The sequence below is a fragment of the Xylocopa sonorina genome, unplaced genomic scaffold (genome assembly GCF_050948175.1).
Source record: "Xylocopa sonorina isolate GNS202 unplaced genomic scaffold, iyXylSono1_principal scaffold0024, whole genome shotgun sequence".
Classification (NCBI taxonomy): domain Eukaryota; kingdom Metazoa; phylum Arthropoda; class Insecta; order Hymenoptera; family Apidae; genus Xylocopa; species Xylocopa sonorina.
Window position 1 is genome coordinate 3,235,068 of NW_027490095.1, and position 18,809 is coordinate 3,253,876.

The window sequence follows — 18,809 nt, forward strand, 5'->3', positions numbered from 1 at the left end:
AAATGCGACACTTCCTTGCTATGATATAGCGATGGCAGATGTCTACGTATCGAAGCAAAAGATTTCTAATGCTTCTTAAAACGAGATATCGCATCTCACTTCCATGTTTCATGATAAGATATAACATTCATTGCGAAGTGTCATGTATACCTCGTATTCACTTCAGAAGAATGTAATAGCGACACTTCTTTGCTAGGAAATAGCGTGGGCAGATGTCTACGTATCGAAGCAATAGAGTTCTAATGCTTCTTAAAACGCGATATGGTGTCTCATTTCTATGTTTCATGATAAGACATAACATTCATTGTGGAGTGTTATGTCTATCACGCATTCTCTTCAAAAGAATGTAAATGCAACACATCCTTGCTATTAGATAGCGTTTGCAGGTGTCAACGTATCGAAGCAATAGGGTTCTAATGCTTCTTAAAACGCGATATCGCATCTCATTTCTATGTTGCATGATAAGACATAACATTCATTGTGGAGTGTTATGTCTACCACGTATTCACTTCAAAAGAAAGTAAATGCGACACTTGCTTGCTAGGAAATAGCGTTAGCAGATGTCTACGTATCGTAGCAATAGAGATCTAATGCTTCATAAACGAGATGTCGCATCTCATTTCTATGTTTCACGATAAGATATAATATTCACTGCGAAGAGACATGAATACCTCGTATTCACTTCAAAAGAATGTAAATGCGACACTTCCTGGCTAGGAAATAGCGTTTGCAGAAGCCTACGTATCGTAGCAACAGAGTTCTAGTGTTTCGTAAAACGCAATATCGCATCACATTTCTATGTTTCATGATAGGAAATAATATTCATTGCGAAGTGTCACCTATGCCTCGCATACCCTTCAAATGAATATAAATGCCAAACTTCCTTCCTAGGAAATAGCGTTTCCAGATGTCTACGTATCGTAGCAATTGAGTTCTAATGTTTCATAAAACGCGATATCGCATCTCTCTTCTATGTTTCATGATAAGATATAATATTCATTGTGGAGTGTTATGTATACCACCTATTCACTTCAAAAGAATGTAATTGCGACACTTCCTTGCTAGGAAATAGCTTTTGCAGCGGTCTACGTATCGTAACTATAGAGTTCTAATGCTTCTAAAAATGGGATATCGGATTTCATTTCTATGTTTAATGGTAAGATAAAATAATCACTGCGATGTGCCACTTATACCTCACATACACTTCAAATGAATGTAAATGCGACACTTCCTTGCCAGGAAATAGCGTTTGCAGATGTCTACGTATCGAAGCAATAGAGTTCTAATGCATCTTAAAACGCGATTTCGCATCGCATTTCTGTTTTACACGATAAGATATAATATTCACTGCGAAGTGTCATGTATACCTCGAATTCACTTCAAAAGAATGTAAATGCGACACTTGCTTGCTAGGACATAGCGTTAGCAGATGTCTACGTATCGTAGCAATAGAGATCTAATGCTTCATAAACGAGATGTCGCATCTCATTTCTATGTTTCACGATAAGATATAATATTCACTGCGAAGAGTCATGAATACCACGTATTCACTTCAAAGGAATGTAAATACGACACTTCCTTGCTGGGAAATAGCGTTTGCTGATGTCTACGTATTGTAGCAATAGAGTTCTAATGCTTCTTAAATCGCGATATCGCATCACATTTCTATGTCTTATGATAAGATATAATATTGATTGCGAAGTGTTATGTGTTCCTCGTTTACACTTCAATTGAATGTAAATGCAACACCTCCTTTCTATGAAATTACGTTTCCAGATGTCTACGTATCGGAGCAATAGAGTTCTAATGCTTCTTAAATCGCGATATCGCATCTCATTTCTATGTTTCATGATAAGATATAATATACATTGCGAAGTGTCATGTATACCTCGCATACACTTCAAATGAATGTAAATGCGACACTTCCTTGCTGAGAAATAGCGTGTTGCAGATGTCTACGTATCGAAGCAATAGAGATCTACTGCATCTTAAAACTTGATATCGCATCACATTTCTATGTCTCATGACAAGATATAATACTCATTGCGAAGTGTTATGTAATCCTCGTCTACACTTTAAATGAATGTAAATGCGACACTTCCTTTCTAGGAAATTACGCGTCCAGATGTCTACGTGTCGAAGCAATGGTGTTCTAATGCTTCTTAAAACGCGATATCGCATATCATTTCTATGTCTCATGATAAGATATAATATTCATTGCGAAGTGTCATGTATTCCTCGTATTCACCTCAAAAGAATGTAAATGCGACACTTCCATGCTAGGATATAGCGTTGGCAGGTGTCTACGTATCGAAAAAATAGAGTTCTAATGCTTCCTAACACGAGAAGTCGCATCTCATTTCTATGTTTCATGATAAGATATAATACTTATTGTGGAGTGTTATGATTACCTTGTACTAGCTTCATAAGAATGTAAATGCGACGCTTCCTTGCTAGGAGGTAGCGCTTGCAGGTGTCTGCGTGTCGAAGCAATAGAGATCCAAAGTTTCTTAAAGTGAGATATCGCATCTCATTTCTATGTCTCATGATGAGCTATAATATTCATTGCCAAGTGACATGTATACCTCGTTTTCACTTCAAAAGAATGTAAATGCAACATTTTCTTGCTAGGAAATAGCGTTTACAGATGACTACGTATCGTAGCAATTGGTTTCTAACGCTTCTTAAAACGCGATATCGCATCTCATCTCTATGTTTTAGGATAAGATATAACATTCATTGCGAAGTGTCATGTATACCTCGCATACACTTCAAATGATTGTAAATGCGACACTCCCTTGTTAGGATATAGCGATGGCAGATGTCTACGTATCGAAGCAACAGAGTTCTAATGCTTCTTAAATCGTCATATCGCACCTCATTTCTATGTTTCATGATAAGATATAATATTCATTGTGCCGTGTTATGTATACCCCATATTCACATCAAGAGAATGTAAATACGACACTTCCTTGCTAGGAAATAGCGTTTGCAGATGTCCACGTATCGTAGCAAGAGAGTTCTAATGCTTCTTAAAACGCGTAATCGCTCCTCGTTTATATGCATCATGATAAGATATAATATTCATTGTGGAGTGTTAGATAAACCTCGCATATACTTCAAATAAGTGTAAATGCGACACTCCCTTTCCAGGAAATAGCGATGGCAGATGTCTACGTCTCGAAGCAACAGAGTTCTAATGCTTCTTAAAACGAGATATCGCATCTCATTTCTATGTTTTATGGTAAGATATAATATTCATTGCGAAGTGTCATGTATACCTCGCATACACTTCAAATGAATGTAAATGCGACACTTCCTTGCTAGGAAATAGCGTTGGCAGATGTCTACGTATCTAAGCAATAGTGATCTAATGCTTCTTAAATCGCCATATCGCATTTCATTTCTATGTTTCATGATAAGATATAACATTCATTGCGAAGTGTCATGTATACCTCGTATTCACTTCAAAAGAATGTAAATGCGACACTTCCTTGCTGGGAAATAGCGTTCCAAGATGTCTACGTATCGAAGCAATTGTGTTCTAATGCTGCTTAATTTGTGATATCGCATTTCATTTCTATGTTTCATGATAAGATATAATATTCATTGCGAAGTGTTATGTATTCCTCGTCTACGCTACAAATAAGTGTAAATGCGGCACCTCCTTGCAAGGAAATAGCGTTTGCAGATGTCTACGTATCGTAGCAATTGAGTTCTAATGCTTCTTAAAACGCCATATCGCAACTTATTTGTATGTATCATGATAAGATATAATATTCATTGTGCAGTGATATGTATATCCCGTCTACACTTCAAAAGAATGTAAATGCGACACTCCCTTTCTAGAAAATAGCGTCTGCAGATTTCTACGTATCGTAGAAATGGAGATCTAATTCTTCTTAAAACGCGAGATAGCATCTCATTTCTATGTTTCATGATAAGGAACAATATTGATTGCGAAGTGTCATGTATACATCGTATTCACTATCAAAGAATGAAAATGCGACAATTCCTTGTTAGGAAATAGCTTTTGCTGATGTCTACGTATCGAAGCAATAGATTTCTAATGCTTCTTAAATCGCGATATCGCATCTCATTTCTATGTTTCATGATAAGATACAATATTCATTGCGAAGTGCTATGTATTCCTCGTCTACATTTCAAATGAATGTTAATGGGACACTTCCTTGCTACGAAACAGCGTTTGCAGATGTCTACATATCGTAGCATTAGAGTTCTAAAGCATCTAAAAACGCGATATCGCATCTCATTTCTATGTTTCATGATAAGATATAATATTCATTGCGAAGGCACTTTGTATTCCACGCATACACTTCAAACGAATTAAAAGGCGACACTTCATTCCTAGGAAATAGCGTTGGCAAATGTCTAACTATCGAAGCAATAGGGTTCTAATGTTTCTTAAAACGAGATGTAGCACCTCATTTCTGTATTAGGACAAGATATAATACTCATTGCGGAGTGTCATGTATACCTCGCACACACATCAAATGAATGTAAATGCGACACTTCCTTTCTAGAATATTACGTTTCCAGCTCTCTACGTATCGAAGCAATAGAGTTCTAATGCTTCTGAAAACGCGATATCGCACCTCATTTCAATGTTTCATGTTAAGATATAATATTCATTACGAAGTGTTATGTTTTCCTCGTCTACACTTCAAATGAATGTAAATGCGACACTTCCATGCTTGAAAATAACGTTTGCAGATGTCTACGTATCGAAGCAATAGAGTTCTAATGCTTCGTAAAAAGCGATATCGCATCTCATTTCTATGTTCATGATAAGATAAAATATTCATTGCGAATTGTCACTTATACCTCGCATACACTTCAAATGAATGTAAATGCGTCACTTCCTTGCTAGGAAATAGCGTTTGTAGATGTCTACGTATCGAAGGAATAGAGTTCTAGTGCTTTTTAAAACGCGATATCGCATCTCAATTCAATGTTTCATGTTAAGATACAATATTCATTACGAAGTGTTATGTGTTCCTCGTCCACACTTCAAATGAAAGTAAGTGCGACACTTCCTTGGTAGGAAGTAGCGTTTGCAGTTTTCTACGTATCAAAGCAATGGAGTTCTGATGCTTCTCAAGACGCGATATCGCATTTCATTTCTATATTTCATGATAAGATATAATATACACTGCGAAGTGGCATGTGTGCCTCGTATGCACTTCAAATGAATTCAAATGCGACACTTCGTTGCTGGAGTTACTCTTCCAGATGTCAACGTATCGAAGCAATAGAGTTCTCCTGCTTCTTAAAACGTGATAACGAATCTCATTTCAATGTATCATGATAAGATATAATATTCATTGTGCAGTGTTATGAATACCTCGTATTCAATTGAAAAGGATGATAATGCGTCACTTCCTTGCTAGGAAATAGCTTATGCAGATGTCCATGTATCGTAGCAATGGAGTCCTCATGCTTCTTAAATCGCGATAGCGCATCTCATTTCTATGTTTCATGATAAGATATATTATTCATTGCGAAGTGTCTTGTATACCTCGCATACACTACAAATGAATGTAAATGCGACACTCGCTTGCTAGGAAATAGCGTTTGCAGAAGTCTACGTAGCGTAGCATTAGCGTTCTAATGCTTCTCAAAACGCGATATCGCATCTCATTTCTATGTTTGCTGATAAGATATAATATTCACTGTGGAGTGTTATGTATACCTCGTACTCACATCAAAAGAATGATAACGCGTCACTTCCTTGCTAGGAAATAACGTTTGCAGATATCTACTTATCGAAGCAATAGAGTTCTAATGCTTCTTAGAGCGAGATGTCGCATCTCATTTCTATGTTTCATGATAAGATATAATATTCATTGCGAAATGTCATGTATACCTAGTCTTCACTTCAAATGAATGAAAGGGCGAGACTTCCTTGCTAGGAAGTAGCGTTTGCAGTTGTGTACGTTTCTAAGCAATAGAGTTCTGATGCTTCTTAAAACGCGATATCGCATCTCATTAGTATGTCTCACGATAAGATATAATATTCATTGCGAAGTGTCATGCATACCTCGTATACACCTCAAAAGAATCTAAATGTGACTCTTCCTTGCTAGGAAATGGCGATGGCAGATGTCTACGTATCGAAGCAATGGAGTTCTAATGCTTCTTAAATCGCGATATCGCATCACATTTCTATGTTTCGTGATAAGATATAATATTCATTGTGGAGTGATATGTATACCTCGTATTCACTTCAAAGTAATGTATATGCGACACTTCCTTTCCAGGAAATTACGTTTCCAGATGTCTTCTTATCGAAGCAATAGAATTCTAATGCTTCTTAAACCGCGATATCGAATCACATTCCTATGATTCGTGATAAGATATAATATTCATTGTGGAGTGTTGTGTGTACCTCGTATTCGCTTCAAATGAATGTAAATGCGACACTTCCTTGCTAGGAAATAGCGTTTCCAGATGTCTAAGTATCGAAGCAACATAGTTCTAATGCTTCTTAAAACGAGATATAGCATCTCATTTCTACGTTTTATGATAAGATATAATATTCACTGCGGAGTGTCATGTATACCTCGTATACACTTCAAACGAACGTAATTGCGGCACTTCCTTGCTAAGAAATAGCGTTGGCAGATGTCTACGTATCGAAGCAATAGGGTTCTAATGCTTCTTATATCGCCATATCGCATCTCATTTCTATGTTTCATGATAAGATATAATATTCATTGTGGATTGTTATGTATACCTCGTATTCACTTCAGAAGAATGCGAATGCGACACTTCCTTGCTAGGCAATAGCGTCGGCAGATGTCTACGTATCGAAGCAATAGAGTTCTAATGCTTCTCAAAACGCGATATCGCATCTCATTTCCATGTTTCATGGTTAGATATAATATTAATTGCGAAGTGTCATGTGTACCTCGTATTCACTTCAAGAGAGTGTAAATGCGACACATCCTTGCTAGGAAATAGCGTTTGCAGGTGTCTACGTGTCGTAGCAATAGAGTCCTTATGCTTCTTAAATCGCGATATCGCATCTAATTTCTATGTTTCGTGATAAGGTATAATATTCATCGTGGAATGTTATGTATATCTCGCATACACTTCAAATGAATGTAAATGCGGCACTTCCTTGCTAAGAAGTAGCGTTTGCAGATGTCTACGTATCGAAGCAAAGAGTTCTAATGCTTCTTAAATCGCCATATAGCATCTCATTTCTATGTTTCATGATATGATATAATATTCATTGCGAAGTGTTATGTATACCTAGCATACACTTCAAATGAATGTAAATGCGACACTTCCTTGCTAGGAAATAACGATTGCAGATGTCTACGTATCGTAGCAATAGAGTTCTAATGCTTCTTATATCGCGAGATCGCATCTCATATCTATGTTTCAAGATAAGATATAATATTGATTGCGAAGTGTTATGTATACCTCGCATACACTTCAAATGAATGTAAATGCGACACTTCCTTGCTAGGAAATAGCGATTGCAGATGTCTACGTTTCGAAGCAATAGAGTTCTAATGCTTCTTGAAACGGGATATCGCATCTCATTTCTATGTTTCATGATAAAATATAATATTAATTGCGAAGTGTCATGTATACCTTGTATTCACTTCAGAAGAATGTAAATGCGACACTTCCCTGCTAGCAAATAACGTTTGCAGATGTCTACGTATCGTAGCAATAGAGTTCTAATGCTTCTTAAAACGCGATATCACATCACATTTCTATGTTTCATGATAAGATATAATATTCATTGCGAAGTTTCATGTATACCTTGTATTCACTACAGAGAAATGTAAATGTTACTCTTCCCTGCTAGGAAATAGCGTTTGCAGATGTCTACGTATCGTAGCAAGCGTGTCATAATGATTCTTAAAACGAGATATCGCATCTCATTTCTATGTTTCATGATAACATATAATATTCATTGCGAAGTGTTATGTATACCTCGCATACACTTCAAATGAATGTAAATGCGACACTTCCTTACTAGGAAATAACGTTTGCAGATGTCTACGTATCGTAGCAATAGAGTTCTAATGCTTCTTATATCGCCAGATCGCATCTCATATATATGTTTCACGATAAGATATAATATTCATTTCGAAGTGATATGTATACCTCGCATACACTTCAAATGAATGTAAATGCGACAGTTCCTTGCTAGGAACTAGCGATTGCAGATGTCTACATATCGAAGCAGTAGAGTTCTAATGCTTCTTGAAACGGGATATCGCATCTCATTTCCATGTTTCATGATAAGATATAGTATTAATTGCGAAGTGTCATGTATACCTCGCATTCACTTCAAAAAAATGTAAATGCGACACTTCCTTGCTAGGAAATAGAGTTTGCAGATGTCTACGTATCGTAGCAATAGAGTTCTTATGCTTCTTATATCGCAAGATCGAATCTCATATCTATGTTTCACGATAGGATATAATATGCATTGTGGAGTGTTATGTATACCTCGTATTCACCTCAAAAGAATGTAAATGCGACACTTCCTTGCTAGCAAATAGCGTTGGCAGATTTCTGCGTATCGTAGCATTAGATTTCTGTTGCATCTCAAAACGCGATATCGCATTACATTTCTATGTTTCATGATAAGATATAATATTTATTGCGAAGTGTCACGTATACATCGCATACGCTTCAAATGAATGTAAATGCGACACTTCCTTGCTAGGAAATAGCGTTTGCTGATGTCTACGTATAGTAACAATAGAGTTCTAATGCATCTCAAAACGCGATATCAAATCTCATTACTATGTTTCATGGTAAGATAAAATATTAATTGCGAAGTGTCATGTATACCTTGTATTCACTTCAGAAGAATGTAAATGCGACACTCCCTTGCTAGGTAATAGCGTTTGCAGATTTCTGCGTATCGTAGCATTAGATTTCTATTGCATCCCAAAACGCGATATCGCATCTCATTTCTATGTTTCATGATAAGATATAATATTTACTGTGAAGTGTCACGTATACATCGCATACACTTCAAATGAATGTAAATGCGACACTGCCTTGCTAGGAAATAGCGTTTGCAGACGTCTACGTATCGAAGCAATAGAGTTCTAATGCTTCTTGAAACGGAATATCGCATCTCATTTCTATGCTTCATGATAAGATATAATATTCATTGTGGAGTGTTATGTATACCTCGTATTCACTTCAAAAGAATGTAAATGCGACACTTCCTTGCTAGGATATAGAGTTTGCAGATGTCTACGTATCGTAGCAAGCGTGTTATAATGCTTCTTAAAACGAGATATCGCATCTCATTTCTATGTTTCATGATAGGATGTAATATTAATTGCGAAGTGTCATGTATACCTTGTATTCACTTCAGAAGAATGTAAATGCGACACTTCCTTGCTAGTAAATAGAGTTTGCAGATGTCTACGTATCGTAGCAATAGATTTGTAATGCTCCTTGAACTGCGTGAAATAGCGTTTGCAGATGTCTACGTGTCCAGGCAAAAGTGTTCTAATGCTTCTTAGAACGAGATACCGCATCTCATTCCTATGTTTCATGGTACGATATATTATTCATTGCGAAGTATCATGTATACCTCGCATACACTTCAAATGAATGTAAATGCGACACTGCCTTGCTAGGAAATAGCGTTTGCAGATGTCTACGTATAGTAACAATAGAGTTCTAATGCTTCTCAAAACGCGATACCAAATCCCATTTCTATGTTTCATGATAAGATATAATATTCATTGCGAAGTCTCATGCATTCCTCGTATTCACTTCAAATGAATGTAAATGCGATACTTCCTTGCTAGGAAATGGAGTTTGCAGATGTCTACGTATCGTAGCAAGCGTGTTATAATGCTTCTTAAAACGAGATATCGCATCTCATTTCTATGTTTCATGACAACATATAATATTCATTGCGAAGTGTTATGTATACCTCGCATACACTTCAAATGAATGTAAATGCGACACTTCCTTGCTAGGAAATAGAGTTTGCAGATGTCTACGTATCGTAGCAAGCGTGTTATAATGCTTCATAAAACGAGATATCACATCTAATTTCTATGTTTCATGACAACATATAATATTCATTGCGAAGTGTTATGTATACCTTGTATTCACTTCAGAAGAATGTAAATGCGACACTCCCTTGCTAGCAAATAACGTTTGCAGATGTCTACGTATCGTAGCAATAGAGTTCTAATGCTTCTTAAAACGCGATATCACATCACATTTCTATGTTTCATGATAAGATATAATATTCATTGCGAAGTTTCGTGTATTCCTCGTATTCACTTCAAATGAATGTAAATGCGACACTTCCTTGCTAAGAAATAGAGTTTGCAGATGTCTACGTATCTTAGCAAGCGTGTCATAATGCTTCTTAAAACGAGATATCGCATCTCATTTCTATGTTTCGTGACAACATATAATATTCATTGCGAAGTGTTATGTATACCTCGCATACACTTCAAAAGAATGTTAATGCGACACTTCCTTGCTAGGAAATAGCGTTTGCAGATTTCTGCGTATCGTAGCATTATATTTCTATTGCATCTCAAAACGCGATATCGCATCTCATTTCTGTGTTTCATGATAAGATATAATATTTATTGCGAAGTGTCACGTATACATCGCATACACTTCAAATGAATGTAAATGCGACACTTCCTTGCTAGCAAATAACGTTTGCAGATGTCTACGTATCGTAGCAATAGAGTTCTAATGCTTCTTAAAACGCGATATCATATCACATTTCTATGTTTCATGATAAGTAATAATATTCATTGCGAAGTTTCATGTATTCCTCGTATTCACATCAAATGAATGTAAATGCGATACTTCCTTGCTAGGAAATAGAGTTTGCAGATGTCTACGTATCGTAGCAAGCGTGTTATAAAGCTTCTTAAAACGAGATATCTCATCTCATTTCTATGTTTCATGACAACATATAATATTCATTGCAAAGTGTTATGTATACCTCGCATACACTTCAAATGAATGTAAATGCGACACTTCCTTGCTAGGAAATAGAGTTTGCAGATGTCTACGTATCGTAGCAATAGAGTTGTAATGCTTCTTGAAATGGGATATCGCATCTCATATCTATGTTTCATGATAAGATATAGTATTAATTGCGAAGTGTCATGTATACCTTGTATTCACTTCAGAAGAATGTAAATGCGACACTCCCTTGCTAGCAAATAACGTTTGCAGATGTCTACGTATCGTAGCAATAGAGTTCTAATGCTTCTTAAAACGCGATATCACATCACATTTCTATGTTTCATGATAAGATATAATATTCATTGCGAAGTTTCATGTATTCCTCGTATTCACTTCAAATGAATGTAAATGCGACACTTCCTTGCTAGGAAGTAGAGTTTGCAGATGTCTACGTATCGTAGCAAGCGTGTTATAATGCTTCTTAAAACGAGATATCGCATCTCATTTCTATGTTTCGTTACAACATATAATATTCATTGCGAAGTGTTATGTATACCTCGCATACACTTCAAAAGAATGTTAATGCGACACTTCCTTGCTAGGAAATAGCGTTTGCAGATTTCTGCGTATCGTAGCATTATATTTCTATTGCATCTCAAAACGCGATATCGCATCTCATATCTATGTTTCACGATAAGATATAATATTCGTTGCGAAGTGTTATGTATACCTCGCATACACTTCAAATGAATGTAAATGCGACAGTTCCTTGCTAGGAAGTAGCGATTGCAGATGTCTACGTATAGAAACAATAGGCTACTGATGCTTCTTAGAACGAGAATTCGCTTCTCATTTCTATGTTCCCTGACAAGATATAATATTCATTGCGAAGTGTCATATATACCTTGTATTTACCTCAAAAGAATGTAGATGCGACACTTCCTTGCTAGTAATTAGTGTTTGCAGATGTCCACGTATCGAAGCAATAGAGTTTTAATACTCCTTAAATCGCGATATCGCATCTCATTTCTTTATTTCATGATGAGATATAATATTCATTGCGAAGTGTCATGTATAACTCGTATTCACTTCAAAAGAATGTAAATGCGACACTTCCTTGCTTGAAAATAGCGTTTCCTGATGTCTACGTATCGTAGCAACAGAGATCTAAATCTTCATGAATCCAAGGTATCGCATCTCATTTCTATGTTTCATGATGAGATATTATATTCATTGCGAAGTGTCATGTACACCTCGTATTAACATCAAAGGAATGTAAATGCTACGCTTCCATGCTAGGAAGTAGCGTTTGCAGATGTCTACGTATCGTAGCAATAGAGTTCTAATGTTTCTCAAAACGCGATATCGCATCTCATTTCTATGTTTCATGATAAGATATAATACTCATTGCGAAGTGTCATGTATACTTCGTATTCACCTCAAAAGAATGTAACTGCGACACTTCATTGCTAGGAAATAGCGCTTGCAGATGTCTACGTATCGTAGCAATAGAGTTCTAATGCGTCTTAAAACGCGATATCGCATCACATTTCTATGTTTCATGATAAGATATGATATTTATTGCGAAGTGTCACTTATACCTCGCATACACTTCAATTGAATGTAAATGCTATACTTCCTTGCTAGGAAATAGCGATCGCAGATGTCTACGTATCGAAGCGATAGAGTTCTAATGCTTCCTAAAACGGGATATCGCATCTGATCTCTATGTTTCATGATAAGATATAATATTCAATGCGATGTGTCATGTATACCTCGTAGTCACTTCAATAGAATGTGAATGCGATACTTCCTTGCATTAAATAGTGTTTGCAGATGTCTACGAAACGAAGCAATAGAGTTCTAATGCTTTTTAAATCTTGATATCGCATCTCATTTCTATATTTCATGAAAAGATATAATAAACATTGCGGAGTGTCATGCATACCCCGTATTCACTTCAAAAGAATGTAAATGCGACACTTCCTTGCTAGGAAGTAGCGTCTCCAGATGTGTACGTATCGATGTAATATAATTCTAATGCTTCTTGAATCGTGATATCGCATCTCATTTCGATGTTTCATGATAAGCTATAACATTCATTGTGGAGTGTTATGTATACCTCGTATTCACATCAAAAGAATGTAAATGTGACACTTCCTTGCTAGGAAATAGCGTTCTCAGATGTCTACGTATCGTAGCAATAGAGATCTAGTGCTTCTTAAACCGCGATATCGCGCCTCACTTCTATGTTTCATGATAAGATATAATATTTTTTGCGAAGTGACACTTATACCTCGCATAAACTTCAAATGAATGTAAATGCGACACTTCCTTGCTAGGAAATAGCGTTTGCAGATGTCTCCGTATCGAAGCAATAGAGTTCTAATGCTTCTTAGAACGCGATATCGCATCTCATTCCTATGTTTCATGATAAGATATAATATTCATTGCGAAGTGTCATGTATACCTCGCATACACTTCAAGTGAATGTAAATGCGACACTTCCTTGCTAGGAAATAGCGTTTGCAGATGTCTATGTATCGTAGCATTAGAGTTCTAATGCTTCTCAAAACGCGATATCGCATCTCATTTTTACGTATCATGATAGAATGTAATATTCATTGCGGAGTGTTATGTATACCTCGTACTTACTTCAAAAGAATGATAATGCATCACTTCCTTGCTAGGAAATAGCGTTTGCAGATGTCTATGTATCGTAGCAATAGAGTTCTAATTCTTCTTAAAACGCGATATCGCATCTCATTTGTATGTTTCATGATAAGATATAATATTCATTGCGAAGTGTTTTGTATACCTCGCATACACTTCAAATGAATGTAAATGCGACACTTCCTTGCTAGGAAATAGCGTTGGCAGATGTCTACGTTTCGAAGCAATAGGGATCTACTGCTTCTTAAATCGCCACATCGCATCTCATTTCTATGTTTCATGATAAGATATAATATTCATTGTGCAGTGATATGTATATCTCGTCTACACTTCAAAAGAATGTAAATGCGACACTTCCATGCTAGGAAATAGCGTCTGCAGATGTCTACGTATCGCAGAAATAGAGTTCTAATGCTTCTCAAAACGCGATATTGCATCTCATTTCTATAATTCATGGTAAGATATAATATTCATTGTGAAGTGTTATGTATACCTCGAATTCACTTCAAAAGAATGTAAATGCGACACTTCCTTGCTAGTGTCACGTCCGGCGAAAGAATTTTTCGTTTATCCGGAGGCTTCACGACAGGAGCCTATTTGTACGGTTTTCGCTCCGCGGGAACGCGTTACGACCGGGTCCGATATTTTTGGCTTACGCGACGCGGTAAAAACACTCGCGATATGATGGAAAAGCCTTACCTTTCGCTGGCTTCAGTCTCGATACGCAGGTAGAATGTGCGTCGGGGGTCGTTGGTAGGTATCGATACAGCGATCTGTCGGTTGATGTTGACGGTGACCTTGATTCACTTCCAGCATAGCGGGAAACAGCGGTCTGGATGCAGAGTGGATTCAGCGGAGACTGTGGATATTGCAGAGACGTTGGCTGCAGAGGCAGGCGAATCGGCGTTGATCGGCGTTTCGGAAAACTGTGACTGAACCGGATCGATGACGACAGGTTGCTGCGGTACGAGGACTCGGGGTGTATCTCCCAGGTATTCTCGAGCAAGTGAACGAATAAAATTCTTACGACCCGCGCTTCGTGTTCTTCGCGAACCGGATCCACGTTTCATTCACCCAGTTTTTCTGTACCTTCAGGCAATGTTCAGAAGGATAGGTGGCGGTCCGCTCTATCGCAACGTCGCAAAGTTCGCTGAGTTCTATACTCCTTCAAGGTGAACAAACGCAACCCAATTGTTGGAAGGAACACGTCGTAGAATTTGTAGATTAAGAATAATGTTTTAACGTAAGAACTAGTATATTAAGTTTAGATTTAGTAATTATTGGAATAGGAACTAGTGGAACTGGTAAAATAACTTGTAGATTGGATTTAGTGACTAAAGTAAAATATATTCTAAGTTAAAATGTACAAAAGTGAAATTATTCTAAGTTAGAACTAGTAAAATGGAAATAGCAACGCGTAGCCTAGACCCCACATTGAGGCGGCATGAGATGGAAGATCGATGTTAACTCTAGAAGCCCGAGGACTCGAATGTGTCTTTCGAGGCGCGTCTGGGACCTCCTCGGTTCGCGAGGCGCTACGGTCGCAGGCGCTCGTGGTAGGGTGCGCGCGGTCCAGCGAGTGGGGACTCGCGGCGCGTGGTGGGGCTAGCGGCTCGTGCCGATAGCCTGGGCGCATCTAGCGTCTAATCTTAGGAATAAGGACTTAGAATTACATGTGTGTTGTGGTGTGTTACAATTCGTGTCGAATACTTATATCTATGAGTATTATAGACATATTCTAGAAATAGTGCGTAGGTTCAGGCAACGTAGATTCCCTGAACTGGAAAAGTCACCATTGCGGCGACGGAATGCGGCTTCTTCTCTCTGTTGGACGGAATTCCTGATGAGAAGGCGATAGGGTTGCTCGTAGATGCGAGCGAGACAGCGGACCTTGCAGGTACGTCTGAGTGCGTGCGGTCGTGCGCGCGCGAATCTGCTGATTGCCGATACTTCAGACAAGTATTGCAGGTTGCCTGTGTCCAGGGGTCGATGCTGGAGGTTACGAGGATGCTGACGTATGTAATGGGTGGCAGGCGCTACGCCTGACGTCACACTAGGAAAAAGCGCTGGCAGATGTCTACGTATCGAAGCATTAGAGTTCTGATGCTCCTTAAACAGCGATATCGCATCTCATTCCTATGTTTCTTGATAAGATATAATATTCATTGTGAAATGTTATGCCTACTCCGTATGCACCTCAAAAGAATGTAAGTGCGACACTTCCTTCCTGGGAAATAGCGTTTGCAGATGTCTACGTATCGTAGCAATGGAGTTCTAATGCTTCTTAAAGCGCGATATCGCATCACATTAATATGTCTCGTGATAAGATATGATATTCATTGCGAAGTATTATGTATTCCTCGTCAACACTTCAAATGAATGTAAATGCGACACTTCCTTGCTAGGAAATAGCGATGTGAGATGTCTACGTATCGAAGCAACAGAGTTCTAATGCTTCCTAAAACGAGATATCGCATCTCATTTCTATGTTTTATGATAAGATATAATATTTATCGCGGAGTGTCATGTATACTTCGTATTCACTTCAAAAGAATGTAAATGCGACACTTTCTTGCTAGGAAATGTCGTTTGCAGATGTCTCCGAATCGAAGCATTAGAGTTCTAATGCTTCTTAAACCGCGATATCGCATCTCATACCTATGTTTCGTGATAAGGTATAATATTCATTGCGGAGTGTTATGTATACCCCGTATTCACTTCAAAAGAATGTAAATGCTACACTTCCTTGCTAGGAAATACAGTTTGCAATTGCCTCCGTATCGAAGCAATAGAGATCTAATGCTTCTTAAATCGCGTTATCGCATCTTATTTCTATGTTTCGTGATGATATGATATTCATCGCGAAGTGGCAAGTAAACCTCGTATTTACTTCAAAAGAATGTAAATGCGACACTTCCTTGCTAGGAAATAGAGTTTGCAGATGTGTACGTAACGTAGCAATAGATTTCTAATGGTTCTTAAAACCATTATGATATCGCATCTCACTTCTATGTTTCATGATAAGATATAATATTCATTGCGAAGTGTCATGTATACCTCGCATACACTCCAAATGAATGTAAATGCGACACTTCGTTGCTAGGATATAGCGATGGCAAATTTCTACGTATCGAAGCAACAATGTACTAATGCTTCTTAAGACGAGATATCGCATCTCAATGCTATGTTTCACGAAAGGATATAATATTCTTTGAGAAGTGTCATGTACACCACGCATACGCTTCAAATGAATGTAAATGCGACATTTCCTTGCTAGGAAATAGCGTTTGCAGATGTCTACGTATAGAAGCAATAGGATTCTAATGCTTCTTAAAACGCGATATCGCATCACATCTCTATGTGTCATGATAAGATATAATATTCATTGTGGAGTGTTATGCATACCACGTATTCACTTCAAAAGAATGTAAGTGCGACACTTCCTTGCTGGGAAATAGCTTTTGCAGATGTCTACGTATCGTGGCAATAGAGTTCTAACGCTTCTTAGAACGCGAAATCGCATCTCACTTCTATGTTTCATGATAAGATATAATATTCATTGCGAAGTGTCATGTATACCTCGCATACACTTCAAATGAATGTAAATGCGACACTTCGTTGCTAGGATATAGCGATGGCAAATTTCTACGTATCGAAGCAACAATGTACTAATGCTTCTTAAGACGAGATATCGCATCTCAATGCTATGTTTCACGAAAGGATATAATATTCTTTGAGAAGTGTCATGTACACCACGCATACGCTTCAAATGAATGTAAATGCGACATTTCCTTGCTAGGAAATAGCGTTTGCAGATGTCTACGTATAGAAGCAATAGGATTCTAATGCTTCTTAAAACGCGATATCGCATCACATCTCTATGTGTCATGATAAGATATAATATTCATTGTGGAGTGTTATGCATACCACGTATTCACTTCAAAAGAATGTAAGTGCGACACTTCCTTGCTGGGAAATAGCTTTTGCAGATGTCTACGTATCGTGGCAATAGAGTTCTAACGCTTCTTAGAACGCGAAATCGCATTTCATTTCTATGTTTCATGATAAGATATAAAATTCATTGCGAAGTGTCATGTATACCTCGTATTCACTTCAAAAAATGAAAATGCGACACTTCCTTGCTAGGAAATAGCGTTTGCAGATGTCTCCGTAACGAAGCAATAGAGTTCTAATGCTTCTTAAATCGCGATATCGCATCTCATTTCTATGTTTCGCGGTAAGGTATAATATTCACTATGGAGTGTTATCTATACCCCGTATTCACTTCAAAAGAATGTAAATGCCTCACTTCCTTGCTATTAAATATCGTTTGCAGATGTCTACGTATCGTAGCAATAGTGTTCTAATGCTTTTTAAATCGCGATATCGAATCTCATTTCCATGATTCATGATAAGATATAATATTCATTGCAAAGTGTCATGTATACCTCGTATTCACTTCAAAAGAATGTAAATGCGACACTTCCCTGCTAGGAAAAGACGTTTGCAGATGTCTACGTATCGTAGCACTAGAGTTCTAATGCTTCTCAAAACGCGATATCGCATCGCATTTCTATGTCTCATGATAATATATTAATATTCATTGCGAAGTGTTATGTATTCCTCGTCCACACTTTAAATGAATGTAAATGCGACACTTCCTTTCTAGGAAATAACGTTTCCAGATATCTACGTATCGAAGCAATAGAGTTCTAATGCTTCTTATTTCGCGATATCGCATCTCATTTCTATGTTTCATGATAAGATATAATATTCATTGCGATGTGTCATTGCTATGTATAACCGTGTATTCACTTCAAAATAATGTAAATGCGAACAGTTCCTTGCTAGGAAATAGCGTTTCCAGAATGTCTAGGTATCGAAACAATAGAGTTCTAATGCTTCTTAAAACGCGAAATCGCTCCTCATTTCTATGTTTCATGATAAGATATAATATTCATTGTGGAGTGTTATGTATACCTCGTATTCACTTCAAAAGAATGTAAATGCGACACTTCCTTGCTAGGAAATAGCGTTTCCAGATGTCTACGTATCGAAATAATAGAGTTTCTAATGCTTCGTAAAACGCGATATCGCATCTCATTACTATGTTTCATTATAAGATACAATATTCATTGCGAAGTGTCATGTACACCTCGCATACACTTCAAGTG